Here is a 14,481-nt window from a genome sequence, read left to right on the forward strand (position 1 = left end):
GACAATGGCCCACCATTTGGCAGCCAGGAGTTCAAGCAGTTCTTGGAAAACCTGAAGATAGAACAAGTTACATCAAGCCCTTACCACGCTCGATCAAATGGCATGGCTGAACGAGCCGTGAGACAGGCCAAACAACTCTTGCGAAAGAGTGCCAACACTGAAGAGTTTTACCGCTCCCTCCTTGAGTGGCGCAACACTCCACGAGACGATGTCCTCCAATCGCCAGTACAGAGACTGATGAGCCGACACACAAGAACACTGTTACCTGCGCGATCGGAACATTACCTGCCGACTGTTGTGCCACCCAAGGCTGTCACACGTCGTCTCACAGAAATAAGGCGGCAACAAAAGGCGAACTACGATAGAAGCTCAAGAACACTGCCAGACATTGACACGGGTTCTACAGTCACCGTCTACAACACCCTGCGGCGCACATGGTCACCTGCCATAGTCGTGGGACATTCAGTGCCGAGGTCCTACGACATTTTAACCCCAGGGGGTCGGGTCCACCGAAGAACCCGTGAACACTTACGAACGGCGACGGATTCTCGACGAGAGCTGACCTCCACGGGGAAAGACACAGCCTGCACGGAAGAGAGTCCCAGTGACTTTAACCAGAGTCAGCCTCACCCGGGACCGCGGCCGCGAAGAGGAACAAGGAAAAGAAGGCCACCACAACGATACCCCAACCATGTTGATGGTGACGCTCTACGCTGACTTTTCCAGAGAAAAGAGATGTAGTAACTAGCGATAGATGGCGCCACGTCTCCCAGCGGTGCCGCGTTTTGAGCACGAGCGCGGAGCGCGTGGAATAAAATCATTCGTTCGAATCTCCATGCTGGCTAATGCGTAATGCTTCCTACAAGGGGGAGGGAGGGGGGGGGGGGGGGGGCGACCCTGAAAGCTTCTTCCTCCTCCCCTCTTTCTACATCACTGGTGTATTGTCGGCTGTACGTGATCTTGAATTTCTCAAAACAACCCGTTTTACTGAGCCGCAAAACACGACGTGTATTTCAGACCAAACCCCCCCCCAAAAAAAACAACAAAAAAAACAACAACAAACAAACAAAAAAACACTTACATTTTTTTAGCAAAAAATAACAACTCAAAACAAACATCCAGTGAATGATTAAGCAATTACATGTCTTTACAAATGAGAAATCAAGTTGAATTAAGATAATGAACACCGTATGTTTGAAGGACGAGATGGACGTAAGTTGATGTACATTTCAATCAGCAAACAAAGGTTATCAAGCAGCGTATAACAGGAGAAGAAGCTGGAAAATTATGTCTGCTCGCCTTCGATTCACTTCAAAGTTCGTACAGAGCACGATAACTGCGGTAATGTCCACAGCAGTGACACCGGCCCCAAAAATATGAACTGTGATAGAGTGGGGTCGAAACCGAAACTATTACGTCGTATTCAGTCCTTGGCTTCGTGCTAATCCAAAGCCACAAAGCAGCTTCCGGATCCTTGTTCGCGCCGGAGCGGAGACAAAGGCCTGTTTCTCGGAGTGCGTCGGTCGGTCCGAGTTTAGGTAAGTTTTGCCGATTTCATATTCATAGTGCATGCTAGAAGAATATCCAAGATATGCTAGATCATCTTCCGAACAACGTAGCTCACGTTGCCACCGTAATGCGGATAATGTTTCACTTTTTTCTGCGATTTGAGTCGAAAAAAGTGAAATCGTCTTAGCACTGACTGGCGGCGGCGGCGCCGCTATCTTGAGAGTCTTGTGAATGCTCTGCGACAACGGAGCACTGCAGAGACGCTGATTAGATCGTTTCTAAAGTACGCGTTGTGTTGTCAAACGCTTGAATACGGATGTTGGAACGAACGCCATGGGTGTGTTCGGGATGACTCGGGTGGTTTTGACTTTGGCGTGTCGTCTTGTCCTTTGTCATGCTAGCGACAGCGTTGAGTTGTGCCCAGTATTTTGAAACTCCCGGCCTGCGCGCACTTGGTTTTCGCGCCGCGTCCAGCGGGATGGCGCGGTTCGAGTGGCGCTGGCGTGTGGCGCTGGCTGCGCTGGCGTTTGGCGGGTAGATAGGACAGGCTCCTAGCTGGGCGTCGTCGTTGTGCTCGTGTACGGCGTGTGCCTCACGCCGGCCTGCGGTGCGTGGCGTTGGGTTTGAGGCGCGCGGGCCTAGAGTTTCTTAAAAGTGTTGACAGAGCCCTGTTAATCTCATCGTTCTTGTTGTTTTCTTCCTTGTTGCTTGTTTGTTATTTTAATAATCTTGCTCTGGTTGATTGCCTAGCAGTCGATCGTGCGCACGGGCCCCTGTATATATGTCTAGCCTTGCGAGCCACACAGAGTACTACTGTCGCTAATAAAGATTATTATTGCTTGCCTTAGCGGCGTTTTAATTTACCCCGGCTACATTCGTGACTTGTGGAACTCGTGGCTGCACAAGTAGTTTACATGGCTGAGGAAAGAGGTTGAATGATTTGATTAAAATGCTCTGGTCTGGTATAGAACGTTCAGTGATACAAAAGTTGCAATAGAAACACACACATCTGGCAGGCGCTCTCACATGTACTGCAGAGACACATACAAATCAAGGAGATGCAACTTTGAATGTGATGTCTCCTTACTTACTAAGACATATAAATACCTGAGGCTCTGGTAAAGTTGAAGGGAGTCTCTTAAAGCATTTGTGGAAAGACCCAAAGCTGGATACAATTTTAGTCTAAAAGCTGGTCCACACTTGCACCCGACGAGGACTGACTCCGACAAAACCAGTCTTTAAGCCTCTTGTGACAGATTATGACCACGCCGTCCAGCAGTAATGGCAGTCGTAAGCGGCTTAAAACCCTGTTTTGTTCAACTCGGTCGTAGTCAGTTGCAACAGTGTGAACCAGCTTTAATGCCTCTTAGGCGCATGCGCAAACAGTAGCTTCAGGATAAACTTGCGCATTGCACTGCCCCAAAGGATTTCGATCACATCCCGGTGTTTATTTTTGATCTGTATCCCTGCACTGCAGAACACGTCAAGAGGCTTGTTGAGCTGTGCTATTTTTAAGTGGTGTTTAATTTGTTTTTAGCTTCCTGGGATTTCTTAAGGTACCAGTAGGTACCTAAGCTCTACATGCACATTGTCCTTAACAGGCACTCTTCACCAGAACTTTGTATTGGGGGGGGGGGGGGGGCACCCAAGACAAAATGCTGTATGAGGGGGAAGGGGGAGAGGAGGGCCCAGCAAAATGGATGATTTTGGGGGGGGGGGGGTGGATAGGGTAGGTAATAAAGCAAAGGTGAGGTAGGCTCCTACCCCCCTCCGGCTGCATGCCTGGTTCTTAATACAATTACGTCATGAAGAAGCTCATTTTCCTTGTTTGGTTGAGTTTAATGGTGCTGTCATCATGGTCTTTGCACTGTCGACAACAAGAGAAGCGTAATGTTGGCACTTGTTCTTTTGTTGATCTGTGAAGCAAGTTTTGGTTTCTTTTTTGTTCCAGAATATCAGTCTGATTCTTATTCATGGTATTGCAGGAAGTCTGTATCATCAAGAAAAAACTGCAGGTGGCTGGAAGATGCCGATCAGCTGCCAGTCTGGATAGTAGCCATCAACTCAGCAAAGGCCTGCAGTCGAATCAGCCCCACCTGTTTCTCTGCTGCCATTCAAGACAGGATGCTTTGTGAAAGGTGAAACGGGGCCCATGCACCGCTTCCGCAGGGCCCTGCTGGTATTTATCTGACATTTTGTTTTCCTAAACAAATAACACCATTACAAACTGTAATATACCGAGCAATTGCCCACTCTAAATTGGCGATGACCATGGAGAGCTGGGGGATAGGGTAGGTAATAAAGCAAAGGTGTACATGGTCGAGTGGTCCCTTGGTCTGACCACGGAATTACAAACAGCTGCCATTTGCAAAGCTAGTTGACTCTGCAAACACGTAAAAACAAACCGTCTGTTTTTTTTTTCTTCTTTTTTTGATTACAAATTAACACCCTAAAGAATGGTTGCTTACGCATTTGCTTGTTTTTGTTATAAAGCCTTAAATTTATTCTTCCGAGTTAGAACAAAAAAGCAACCCATCTTTTTTTGGGCACAACTTTCTTTGGCAATGAAGAGAAAGCTAGGGAGGGGGGAGGCAGGCAGTGCTAATGGCTCTGTGTTAGTGCACCAAATACTTTTCTTTTTTTTTTTTTTTTTTTTGGTTTTAGTTAGGGTTTGGCGTGTCAACCACGCAGTTGCTTCAGTGCATGTTTTTGTACGAGGATTGCGGTTGAGGGACCTGAACCGCGATCGCCGAGCATGCAGGCATATTCAGATCTATTTGTTTTTAAACGTAAGCCAACACTTTGACTGAAACACTCGGACAGACTTGCAAGGTAGATTTCACCGGGGTCAATCTACTAGAATTTGTCTCTCAGCTGACGAAGATAGGCAGTGTCGAATCAGGAAAAGCTGCGAACTTCATGATCGTAGATAAGCGCCGGAAAAATACCTAGACAAAAATTTGACGTGAACACTGGCGTACCGGCAACTAACATTTATTAAAAACAAAATTTCTTATATAGCTGTGAAAAACGTCAGTCATGACTACAACTGGTGCAACCCTCTATCAAAAAATTCATTATTTTGCCGATAAGGTTATGGATCTGTCACTTGTACACCTGGTGCCTTTGGCTTTAATCTTAAACGCCTGGTGTAGCTCTCTAGATTCTTTATCGGGGTATCTGGCCAAAAATTTGGTGTCCTTAAACGACTGGGAGCAAAAGCAACGTCTGCAGTGTGTGGCCAGATGTCGTGATGGAAGTCGCTTGTGTGGCCACCTCGTGTTCGTGGGCGCGATCATCAATACATAGGCCTGTCTGACCTGTGTACACAGAACCATATGACATTGGGATTTCGTACACAACTTTGGTCGTGCATTCTGTGAATTTTTTGCAGTGTTTAGTTTTGCATTTGTCTTTTCCAAGGGCCGCTGCTGCAGCGACCACACACATCAGCTGCTGCCCTTGTTTCCCATCATTTAATGACACCAAAATTTTGGCCAGATACTCAGATAAAATGTCTAGAAAGCTACACGAGGTGTTTGAGATTATAGCCGAAGGCACGAATTGTACAAGTGACACATCCATAACCTTATCAGCAAAAGAATATGAATTTCTTGATAGAGGTATACATTGGTTGTAATCATGATTGACATTTTTCACAGCAATGTAACAGAATGTTTTTTTTTTTCAATAATGTTAGTTGCGAGTGTGCCAGTGGCAACTTCTTGACCCTGTCTATTTTTTTGGCGCTAGTCAGTGATCATGAACCACCTGACCCAAATTGCCACATGAACAAATTTCATGAGTGCTGCTGCGTTTTGAGGTCAGTTATCTGTAAACTCTTCTGGTGCTGAAAAACTATTGCGCGGGAGGAATATACAGAAATAGAAGCATGCACACTCCACGACGCAAGGTCGCATTCCATTTGGATCGCATTCAGTTATGGCTGGCCCTAGGGGGTCGCTGGCACACCACAGCTCAGAATATGTGTAGCGAGGATTGCGCTGCAGAACCCAGGGGTCCTGAGCTCGGTCCCCACCCCTGCTCACACACACCAGTGAGCTTGCTTGCCAACCGGCATACGGAAATAACTAGGAGTCCCGGTTCCCACTGTCCCATTTGTCATACACGTTGCACACCACTTGCTTGGTTTGTTTTAAGATTTCTTGGTTGCCAAACTTCGTAAAAATCTTACATGTCAAACAAAGAGACGAGCTCACAGAGTGTACCTACAATACACCACACTGATGATGCCCAAAGATGCGCACGATAAAGATGCCATTTTAATTTTGCAGGGAGCTAGAAAACCTAGGGTGAATTTAAACCAAGAAAACACAAAATAGCTAAATAGAAAATGCTCTAGGTTTGGCATATCCTGGCTAATGTTATGCTAACATTCTAAAGTCAAAGCTAAACAGAACAATTTTACATATATTTTAATTGGTTACGTTCCACCCAGCAAATTATTATGGTTGAACTATATTCAGCTATGCAGTGAAATGGTGTCCTTTGGCTCTCTAGCTTTAGCTCCATTGCCACAGAATGTTGTCCCCAAGTATATCACTTTCTAGCTCTTTTCGACTGCACCCCTCCTATTCCTCTCCTGCTTTGCTGTTCTACTCGTTCTATCCCCATTCTGTCTGCCAGTCGTGGAGATAAACGCCCATGGGGACAGGGCGCTTGATGTCTCTTTCATATATTTTTTTAACTTGCTTAAAATAGAGGAATAAGCCTTAATATGTCCTTAGATGAGGTGATATGTTTCAAAAGTAGGGGTTAGAGCGCTTACTCTGCCACGGGTGCATGCTCGGTGTTTTTTGGTAGTTTTATAGTGTTGTGTGTTACTAGAACAAGTTGGGCTTTAGTATAGTTACAGGATATGTGTACAGTAATTCACGCAGTTGTTAATGACCATTAGTACCTAACTCAACCCTGTGCAGGGTGTCTATGAGCTGAAAAATTGATATTGTTGAGGAATTCGGCAATTGGAAAAGTCTCAAGATTTTCAGCCTAATCAGTATCGATCAGGGATGTTCAGCCTTCCTTTCTCTGAATGTAAGCAAAAGATTCGTGTGGTGTGGCACATGCACCTTCCTCCTACTCAGCAACTCGGCCGGCCTGCCAACGTAAATCTTTGCTGGAAACTAGAGTCTTGGTAGAATCCAGAGATGCAACTTCATCTCGAGATGTATTTACAAGGAAAACTTCTATACTCTCAATGAACTGCTGCTGCTTATGGCAGATTTGTGGAATGGCTTCATAGTGCGAGAGCTTGTCTCTATAGCTACCCTAGTTTCTCCTGAATAAACTTCTGGGGATCTTTTCCGGGCTGTGAACATCATGGCAGTTGAGGTAGTTTCTGTTGGAAAAGGGAGGGGGGGGAGAGAGGGTATCCCTCAGCTTGACAGTCCATGGAAGCTTTGTCAGCCAGGATTTTAAATGTTGCGAGGACAATGACGGCTGCGTTAGCTCATATATTTTTTGCCAGAAGTTGTACGACCAACTGCCAGGATTGCAACATCCAACAGCATGCCAGGATTGCAACATCCAACAGCATGAAACGAACCAGTTGGAGGCGCATTCCAGGCACCATAACGTAGCCTCTGCTGCTGAGATGTTCTTATTGCAAGTATAATTTCCGATTCTGTTTCTTTTGTTTTTCAGTGGGAGCTCATGGAGGTGGCACGGTGCATGGAAGAACAGAGTGGCTGACAGTGAGCTGCCCAAGCAAGCTGCTGGCTCTTGTGACTGTCTCTGAAAGCCTCTGGATGTGCTAAATTGCAGACGTGCCTGGACATTTATAAATGGTAAACACAATCTAGACTACCTTTGAATTATGCCTTGGTCTAACGGATGCAGCTTGGATGTCGTGTTTGGCTGCTAGAATAGAACTGGATAGTGTTAAGTGGCACATGTCACCAAGTAAGCACACGCTGGGACGCTTATCCACAAACTCGGCTTCCCAGTCCACGAGCCACCAAAGACCCAGCCAAAGAGATCCCGAGTCATCCATGATTTCATGTTTCATACGTATATGATGGTTTTACTACAACAGCTCATACTATTTGGCTTTCTAAACTTTCCCATCACTAAGGATACATTTTTGTGGTGCCATCCGTGTTGGTTTTCAAAAGCTTTGATATCTGGGCCTTGTTCTGTTAGCTTCCATGCGAACTGTGAATCGCTTGCCAGGGATGCTTTTGCCACTGCAGGCCAATTTCCTAGGCAAGGCGTTTAACTATTTCTGGTTTCATACTTGGCTTCAATTGATTGTTGAGCCATTGACTTACTCTTTCGACGCTGGCACTGCCAGCACAATAGTCCCATCACATACACATTCTTTTAGAAGATTCTTCACTTCAAGAGTAAAAGGAGTTTTTCACATTCCTTTAGAAGATTTGTCCCAATATAGGAATGTTGCTTGCCCCGACATCTCTAAACCACCTCTGTAGTGGTTTCTCGATGTCTTAATATGCCGTGCATCAGAATGTCTTTTGTCGCGCTTTTATGTCACACCATTTCTTGAGTAGTTTACAAAGATCTTGTGGGCTCCAGTGACACAAACCTTTGTCTCCCTCTCCACATGCCTTATTATTTCAAGTTTTGTTGCAAATGTCAACTTTGCCCTCTAGACATTCACAGTCATAACAACTCTCACAGAATTCAGTGGTTTTTGTACTGTTTTTACTGGTTTCCGTTTTGAGCAAAATGTGCGAGTGCCGAAAGCACAAGCTCAGAGGAAGGGATCAAGAAGAAAAAAGGTGGAACCCGCGCACGGTGTGGTTGTGGTGGAACGCGAAGCAAGGGCTTCGTGGGTTTGGGTGGTCGAACCTCAAGCAAGGCTTCGTCAAGACTGTTGGTGGGCCCCGAGCAAGTCTTAGACAATGTGCCTGTGCTTGTGAGTGAGCACTGTGTGGCGCTGCAAGCACCCAAGCCACCACCGACATCTTGGGACCATGATTGGACTCTCCTCCTCCTCCAAATGTATGGCATCTTTGATTTGGCTTCTGTTCCTTTTGTTATGCTTTCAAAGCTTTTGTGTTTTTCCTTCCGCGGTTATGAAGAGTGGAACGCTTGCAAGATATGTTCTGTTCCTTTATTTATTTCTTTTTTTTTTACGACTGTGTGCACGTGCTGTGCACCTTTTCTTTACTTTTGAATTTCATTACTAGTATTAAATAGTGTTCCGTAACGCCAGGCTCGACTCACTCTCAGTTCCTACCGCCTCTCAGGAAGTCCATCGCCTAGGTTTGGCCCTAGCACCTGGACAGCGGTCCAATCCAAATTACAAGTTTGTTTTTATGGGATCTTTTCCAATCGAACCTGTGACTAACTTGTGTCAGGTTCACGTCCTGTAGTGGATGCCAGTTTGTCACAGGTTCGGTTGGAAAAGATGCCATAAACAAACCAACTTGTAATCTGAATTGGACCGCTGTCCAGGTGCTAGGGCCACACCTAGGTGATGGATTCCTTAGGGGCGGTAGGAATTGAGAGTGACTTGTACCTGGCATTTCGAAACACTATTTATTAGTAATGAAATTTAAAATTAAAGAAAAGGTGCACAGGACGCACAAACGGACGTAAAAAAATGAAAATAAAGGAAAAGAACATATCTTGGAAGCCTTTTGCTCTTCGTAGCAGCGGCAAGAAAATCACAAAAGCTTCGAAAGCGTAACAAAGAGGGAACAGAAGCCAAATCAAAGATGCCATACATTTCGTATGAGGAAAGTCGAATCATGGTCGCAAGATGTCGGTGGTGGTCCCAGTCCCTTGCGGCACCAGTAGGAGTCGAGAACTTGTGGTGGCTTGGGTGGTTATAGTGCCGAACAGCGCTCGCTCACAAGCACATGCACATTGTCGAAGCTTGCTCAGGGGCCACCAACCATCTTGACAAAGCCTTGTTCGGGGTTCGACCTCCCACACCACTAAGCCTTGCTTGTTGTTCCAACCACTGAAGCCTAGCTCTACGCAGCTTCCGCCTTCCTTCTTTTTTTTTCTTTTTCTTCTCTTCCGAGCTCGTGTTTTCGGCACTCGTGCATCTTACACAAAACGGAAGCTGACGATGAAAAAAAATCGTTCAATTCTGTGACAGCAACATGTAGGCCTATTTGTTGGTTGATTCTAATGTCAAATATCCATGATTGTCCACATTGGATATCATTTGCCTGCGGTGTGTTCTGCAGCCACAAACATCTGCCATGCCACCACTACGCATTAGTGTTCAGTGGAGAAGCCTGCTACGTGGCTTCAGAGCATGCAGTCATTAATTTCAACACTAGGAAATTTGACAGTGATGTCTCATGCAAAAGGAGACCTCCGTTCCTACCCAGAGGCGTCCATAATGTGAGCTGTGCATAATAACAGGGCAAAATGCAGGTATTTACCCGGTTGGTCCCCGAAAACGGTTTTTATATAGCAGAGTATCCATATTATTGAGACATTACTGTTTACCCACCCTGCCCGAGCCCTACTAGAGCGACAAAGAAAAACACCTGACACTGATATGCCTCAAGACTGGATAATACGCCAAAAAACGCAGACGAAATGAAGGAAGATCTGGGTAGGACACGTCTTATCTTTTAACTGAATAGTTTACTTTGGTAAAAAAAATATATCTACTGATAGGAAGTGACACATGCTGTCAGAACACTGTAAACCTGATTCGCATGGTGTGATTTTACTTGCGAGTTTGCTGTTGTGACGTCACTCACTCAGCGAAATATAGGCATGGGGGAAGCTGCAGTGCCTGATGTCACAGGTGTAAATTTGCAAGCGAAATTGCGCCATGTGAAGTGGGCTGATGCGACGTCTGAACACACTCCCCCAGAAACGAGCGTCATTGGCTCTGCAGACCGTGGAATTCTTTGTCCTGTGTTAGTAATGAGGGTGTGCTCACATGAGTTGTTATTCTAGGATTTCATCAAGAAGGCATTGTGAATTTTCCTCTTTGTTTTTGTCTTGTAGCAGCCGATGACACTAGTCTTTTTCTAAGTTGGACTTGCACTCACAATGGACACAGTGAATTGCTAGGTGACCTTCTGGATAAAATACCAGGGTAACACCTCTTGTCTGAGGTGCACCCTTAGTGTCATTGTCTGACAGAATTTCACTCTCTGTGGGACTAGTGGCACTGGTTTCTGAGGAAGTGCATTTTGACCCTACAGTGTTCTTTCAGCAGGTGTCAGTTTTTTATCTGTATAGATGCTTTTAGGGAGTCAGTTACTTGAGCTGCCACCAGTCGGCGTGCTTAACGGGCTGCCATAGCTGACCTTCATTTTGTCCCCGTTGCTCCGCATTGTGTGCTGCACCGGTCACCACCGGAGCTTTGTTTTTGTGTTCTTTTACGTCCCGCGTTGAAGCGGAGTGTTTTCTTTAGATCTTTGATATTTCAGGCTTTCATTTAATCATTTGATACCTATGTTTCATTATAGATGTTGTATTTTCTTATTTATAGAATGGAATGTGTCAGCGAATGGATCACGATAAAAGATCATGGCCTAGGCTTCAGAGAACATGTAAGTTCATCACATTCTTTTGTTTTTGTCGCTAATAAAGGGCAGTCAACACCATTGCGACATATGAAAATTTCAACTGACGCAGTGAGGCTATCTCCAGATGCCCGTCGTTGGTTTGGCACGCAAATCCCCCAAATTTTTGGCAGTGAGGCTATCGCAGTTATGCTTCTCGGTGCATGTGCGCGCTTTTAGACATTGTTTCCATAGATAAAAGCCGAACCGCATGTAAGTGCTTTAGCGAGCGACGAGACGAGCGACAACGACGAGTCAGCAACGAAAGTTTCATACTGCCACCCGTCGCGGCGCTCGGCTTTTGGATTTCTAGAAAACCGCATGCAAGTGGTTTGGAGAGCAAGGAGCCAAGCGACTCGCTTCGCTTTCGCTCAATCAGTCGCGCGACGAGGCAAACCGCACGCAAGCGACCAAGACGATGAGCGACGTTTTCTAGAAATCCAAAAACCGAGCGATGCAACGGGCGACAGTAAGAAATCTTCGTCGCTGACTCATCGTTGCTCGTCTCGCCGCTCGCTTGAGCACTTACATGCAGTTCGGCTTTTACTTACGGAAACAATGTCTAAAGTTCGCACATGCAGCAAGAAGCACGACTGCGATAGCCTTACAGCGTCAGTTGAAATTTTTATGTGTCGCAATGGTGTTGACTGCCCTTATGAGCGATAAAAACAAAATGTGATGAACTTAATGGTTTCTGAAGCCTAGGCCATAATCTTTTATCGTCGATCCATTCGCTGTCCGATTCCATTCTATAAATAAGAAAATACAAGAGCGATGTTCAAATGTAGATATCAAATGATTAAATGAAATCCCGCAATATCAAAAGGACCTAAAGCGAACACGATTTCAACGCAGAACGTAAAAGAACTCGAGAACAAAGCTCCGGTGGTGGCCGGTGCCACACACAACGCGGAGCAACTGCGAGAAACTGAAGGTTGGCTATGGCGGCAGGATCACGTGACGTCAAGGTGGCAGCGGCGCACCCATGAAATGTTGCCTGAAAGGGTCTATATGTATTTCTGTTTTTTTATATGAACCATTCAGTTGAAGGTTATGCCGTGTCCTGTCCAGATCTTCCTTTTTGTGTCTGTGTTTTTTTGGTGTATTATTCAGTGATGAATAGCCAACTTGCCATCTTAAGCCCCAAGACCATGCAGCATGCATACAAAGATATCTTTTGGCATTCTTGCAATAACTTGTGCTTACTTCATGAGCCTCGAAAAATGGGAAGCCTGCCAAAGGTATCTTCGTGTGCATGCTGAATGTATTTAAGTCGTGTTGGGGTCGGTTGTTCCTCTTGGTTGCTTTAGTAGGACTCTCATCCCATTTTACATTGAAAGTTTATAATACATTTTCACAAGAATTCTTGCTCACATTCATTGTATTTATTGATTCAATATAATCAAATCAGACTGAATGTTTTTCTGATCTGATTTTCTTTTGTGTTGTTTTAATTACTAGGGAATTTGGTTTTTTGTGGGTTTATAGATTCAGGGCTGTCAGTGGAAGTTGAGACCACTTTATATAGCAATTTTAGAGGTAGCGAGGTGTAAAGTTGGGCAAGTTGGTTGATGGCCATATTGAATGGGTTAAAACAGTGCAAAAAAGATGGACCAGTAAAAGGAAAGACACAGCGCTGTGTTTGTGAGTAAACATGAGGAAGATGCATAGAAAGGGGGGACGGACAACAAAGTTGTCCGTCCGTCCGTCCCCCCCTTTCTATGTATCTTCCTCATGTGTAGTTACTCTTACCAACACGCTTGTTTTGTACGTAACTGTGTCTGTGTGTTTCCTTTTACTGGTCCTTCGTCTTTTTAGAGGTAGGTAACATAAATACCAAAAAGTACTTCTATGCATTTAAAGAAAAGCAGATAGAAAACATTGTCTTTGCAGTGAAGTTGTACTTATGGCTTGGTTTTACTATCAAGAGAAACAAGAAAATTCTCTTGCGGCAATTCAGTCTGCTTTCAAACGATCTGAGCAACCTTCCACAGTACTGTATGTTATATGTGGTGTTCACACTGAGGTGCTTTAACTGGCTTTTATTTTGCATTTACTGACAGTAGTATTCTACAAATGGAGGGAAATCATGCTTGTCACTGTCAAATTCTGTAGTTCCTGCGTTCTGTATTCTCCTGCAGTATGAAAGACCCAGTGGGAGCGCCTGGCCGAGGCAGTGACTGGTGGGGGCACTGTGTGTGCTCTGGGAGATCCCAATCTACCCAAGGGGGAACTCACGTAGTGCTCAGCTAAAGTGCAATGCACACTTATCAGTTTTCGGGTTGACGGTGGAGAGCAGTTCATTCACATTATGTCACAGCAACTAATTCTGAAATGGCTGTCCGAGAGAAACTGGCCCGAGTCAAGGCAATTATTTTCACTTTTAAATAGCATGGTCCATGCCATCCTTCTGATTAATGATTCCGCTCTTCAAGACATTTTATTTTTCAAATATGAGACTCAGGTGTAACGTTAATATTTGTGCCTGTTTTCAAATTTTACACCAGAAACAACTGCTAACGAAAACAATAATGAGCATGCTTACTTCGAGCCTCCATGATCACATCTCTGGGCGCAATGCCAATAAAGCAAACTTTTAGTCTAAACCTAAACCAAAAACGGTTAACAAGTTGAGGACCAGTTCAGCCCCGAGTGAGCGTCCTTTCCTCGAGGCAGAACAGAATCTCGTGGAGCGCACATAGCGCCCACAGCGCCCACGGCCATCACGGCCACGCGCTTTTAGTACGTCTTTTATATTGAAGGAGACTGAACATACCACCAAGACCTTTTGGGTGGCCTTTCTGCTGTGTTATAATTTAATTAGGAGCATGGTTCATGTAAAACATATTTACTAAACATGCATCACTGGTTATCTTATTCCTTCTCCAGGTGCTGCTATCCAGCTCTACGTCACAGCCATGAAGTGGCCATGGGGTGAACCATGGACAGCTGCTGTCATAAGTACTCGAATCGGCAGAGCCACCTACTAGCTGTGAAGCCCAGTTGCCAGGCAGCAGATACTCGACCAGCAACCAGCCTTTGTCACTCTAGTGGGACACGAGAGCGACAAACAAACGACAGCTACAAGCCTCCAACCCATTCAGCATGCCCATGATGGTACCTTTGGCAGGCGTTTATTCGTTCGGTGCTCGTGAAATAAGCATGAGTGATTCTAAGCCTGTCAAAGATACCCTCGCGTGCATGATGCTTGTTTTTAAGCATAGCCTCCTTTATTCCACAAAGCCTGTCAAATCGCGAAAGACTCGGGTTTGAGACTTGTCGTCATTTGTTTCTGTTTGTCGCTGTAGTGGGACTCTGGGCATAAGCTAGCACCATGTACTGAACATGAAATAAAAAAACCACTGTATCAAACTTGACTTGATTTTGCAGCTTCATTTGCATGCCAACTGCACAATAAATACAGCAGCTCGCACATGTTTTCAAC

The 14,481-nt window shown here is 45.2% G+C and overlaps 1 long non-coding RNA gene across 2 annotated transcripts; it reads left to right on the forward strand.

Moving 5' to 3' along the window:
* Window positions 1-1,479: 1,479 nt before the first annotated feature.
* Window positions 1,480-14,102, forward strand: LOC120841228. Of its 2 annotated transcripts, none has more exons than XR_005715713.2 (4): window positions 1,480-1,538; window positions 3,495-3,688; window positions 7,174-7,316; window positions 13,926-14,102. It is a non-coding gene; the product is annotated as an uncharacterized LOC120841228 (long non-coding RNA). The 2 variants fall into 2 exon arrangements; XR_005715714.2 differs by having other exon boundaries at window positions 3,495-3,647.
* The last annotated feature ends 379 nt before the right edge of the window (window positions 14,103-14,481 follow it).

Source organism: Ixodes scapularis, unplaced genomic scaffold, assembly GCF_016920785.2.
Source record: "Ixodes scapularis isolate PalLabHiFi unplaced genomic scaffold, ASM1692078v2 PGA_scaffold24__2_contigs__length_7659602, whole genome shotgun sequence".
In the NCBI taxonomy this organism is placed as follows: domain Eukaryota; kingdom Metazoa; phylum Arthropoda; class Arachnida; order Ixodida; family Ixodidae; genus Ixodes; species Ixodes scapularis.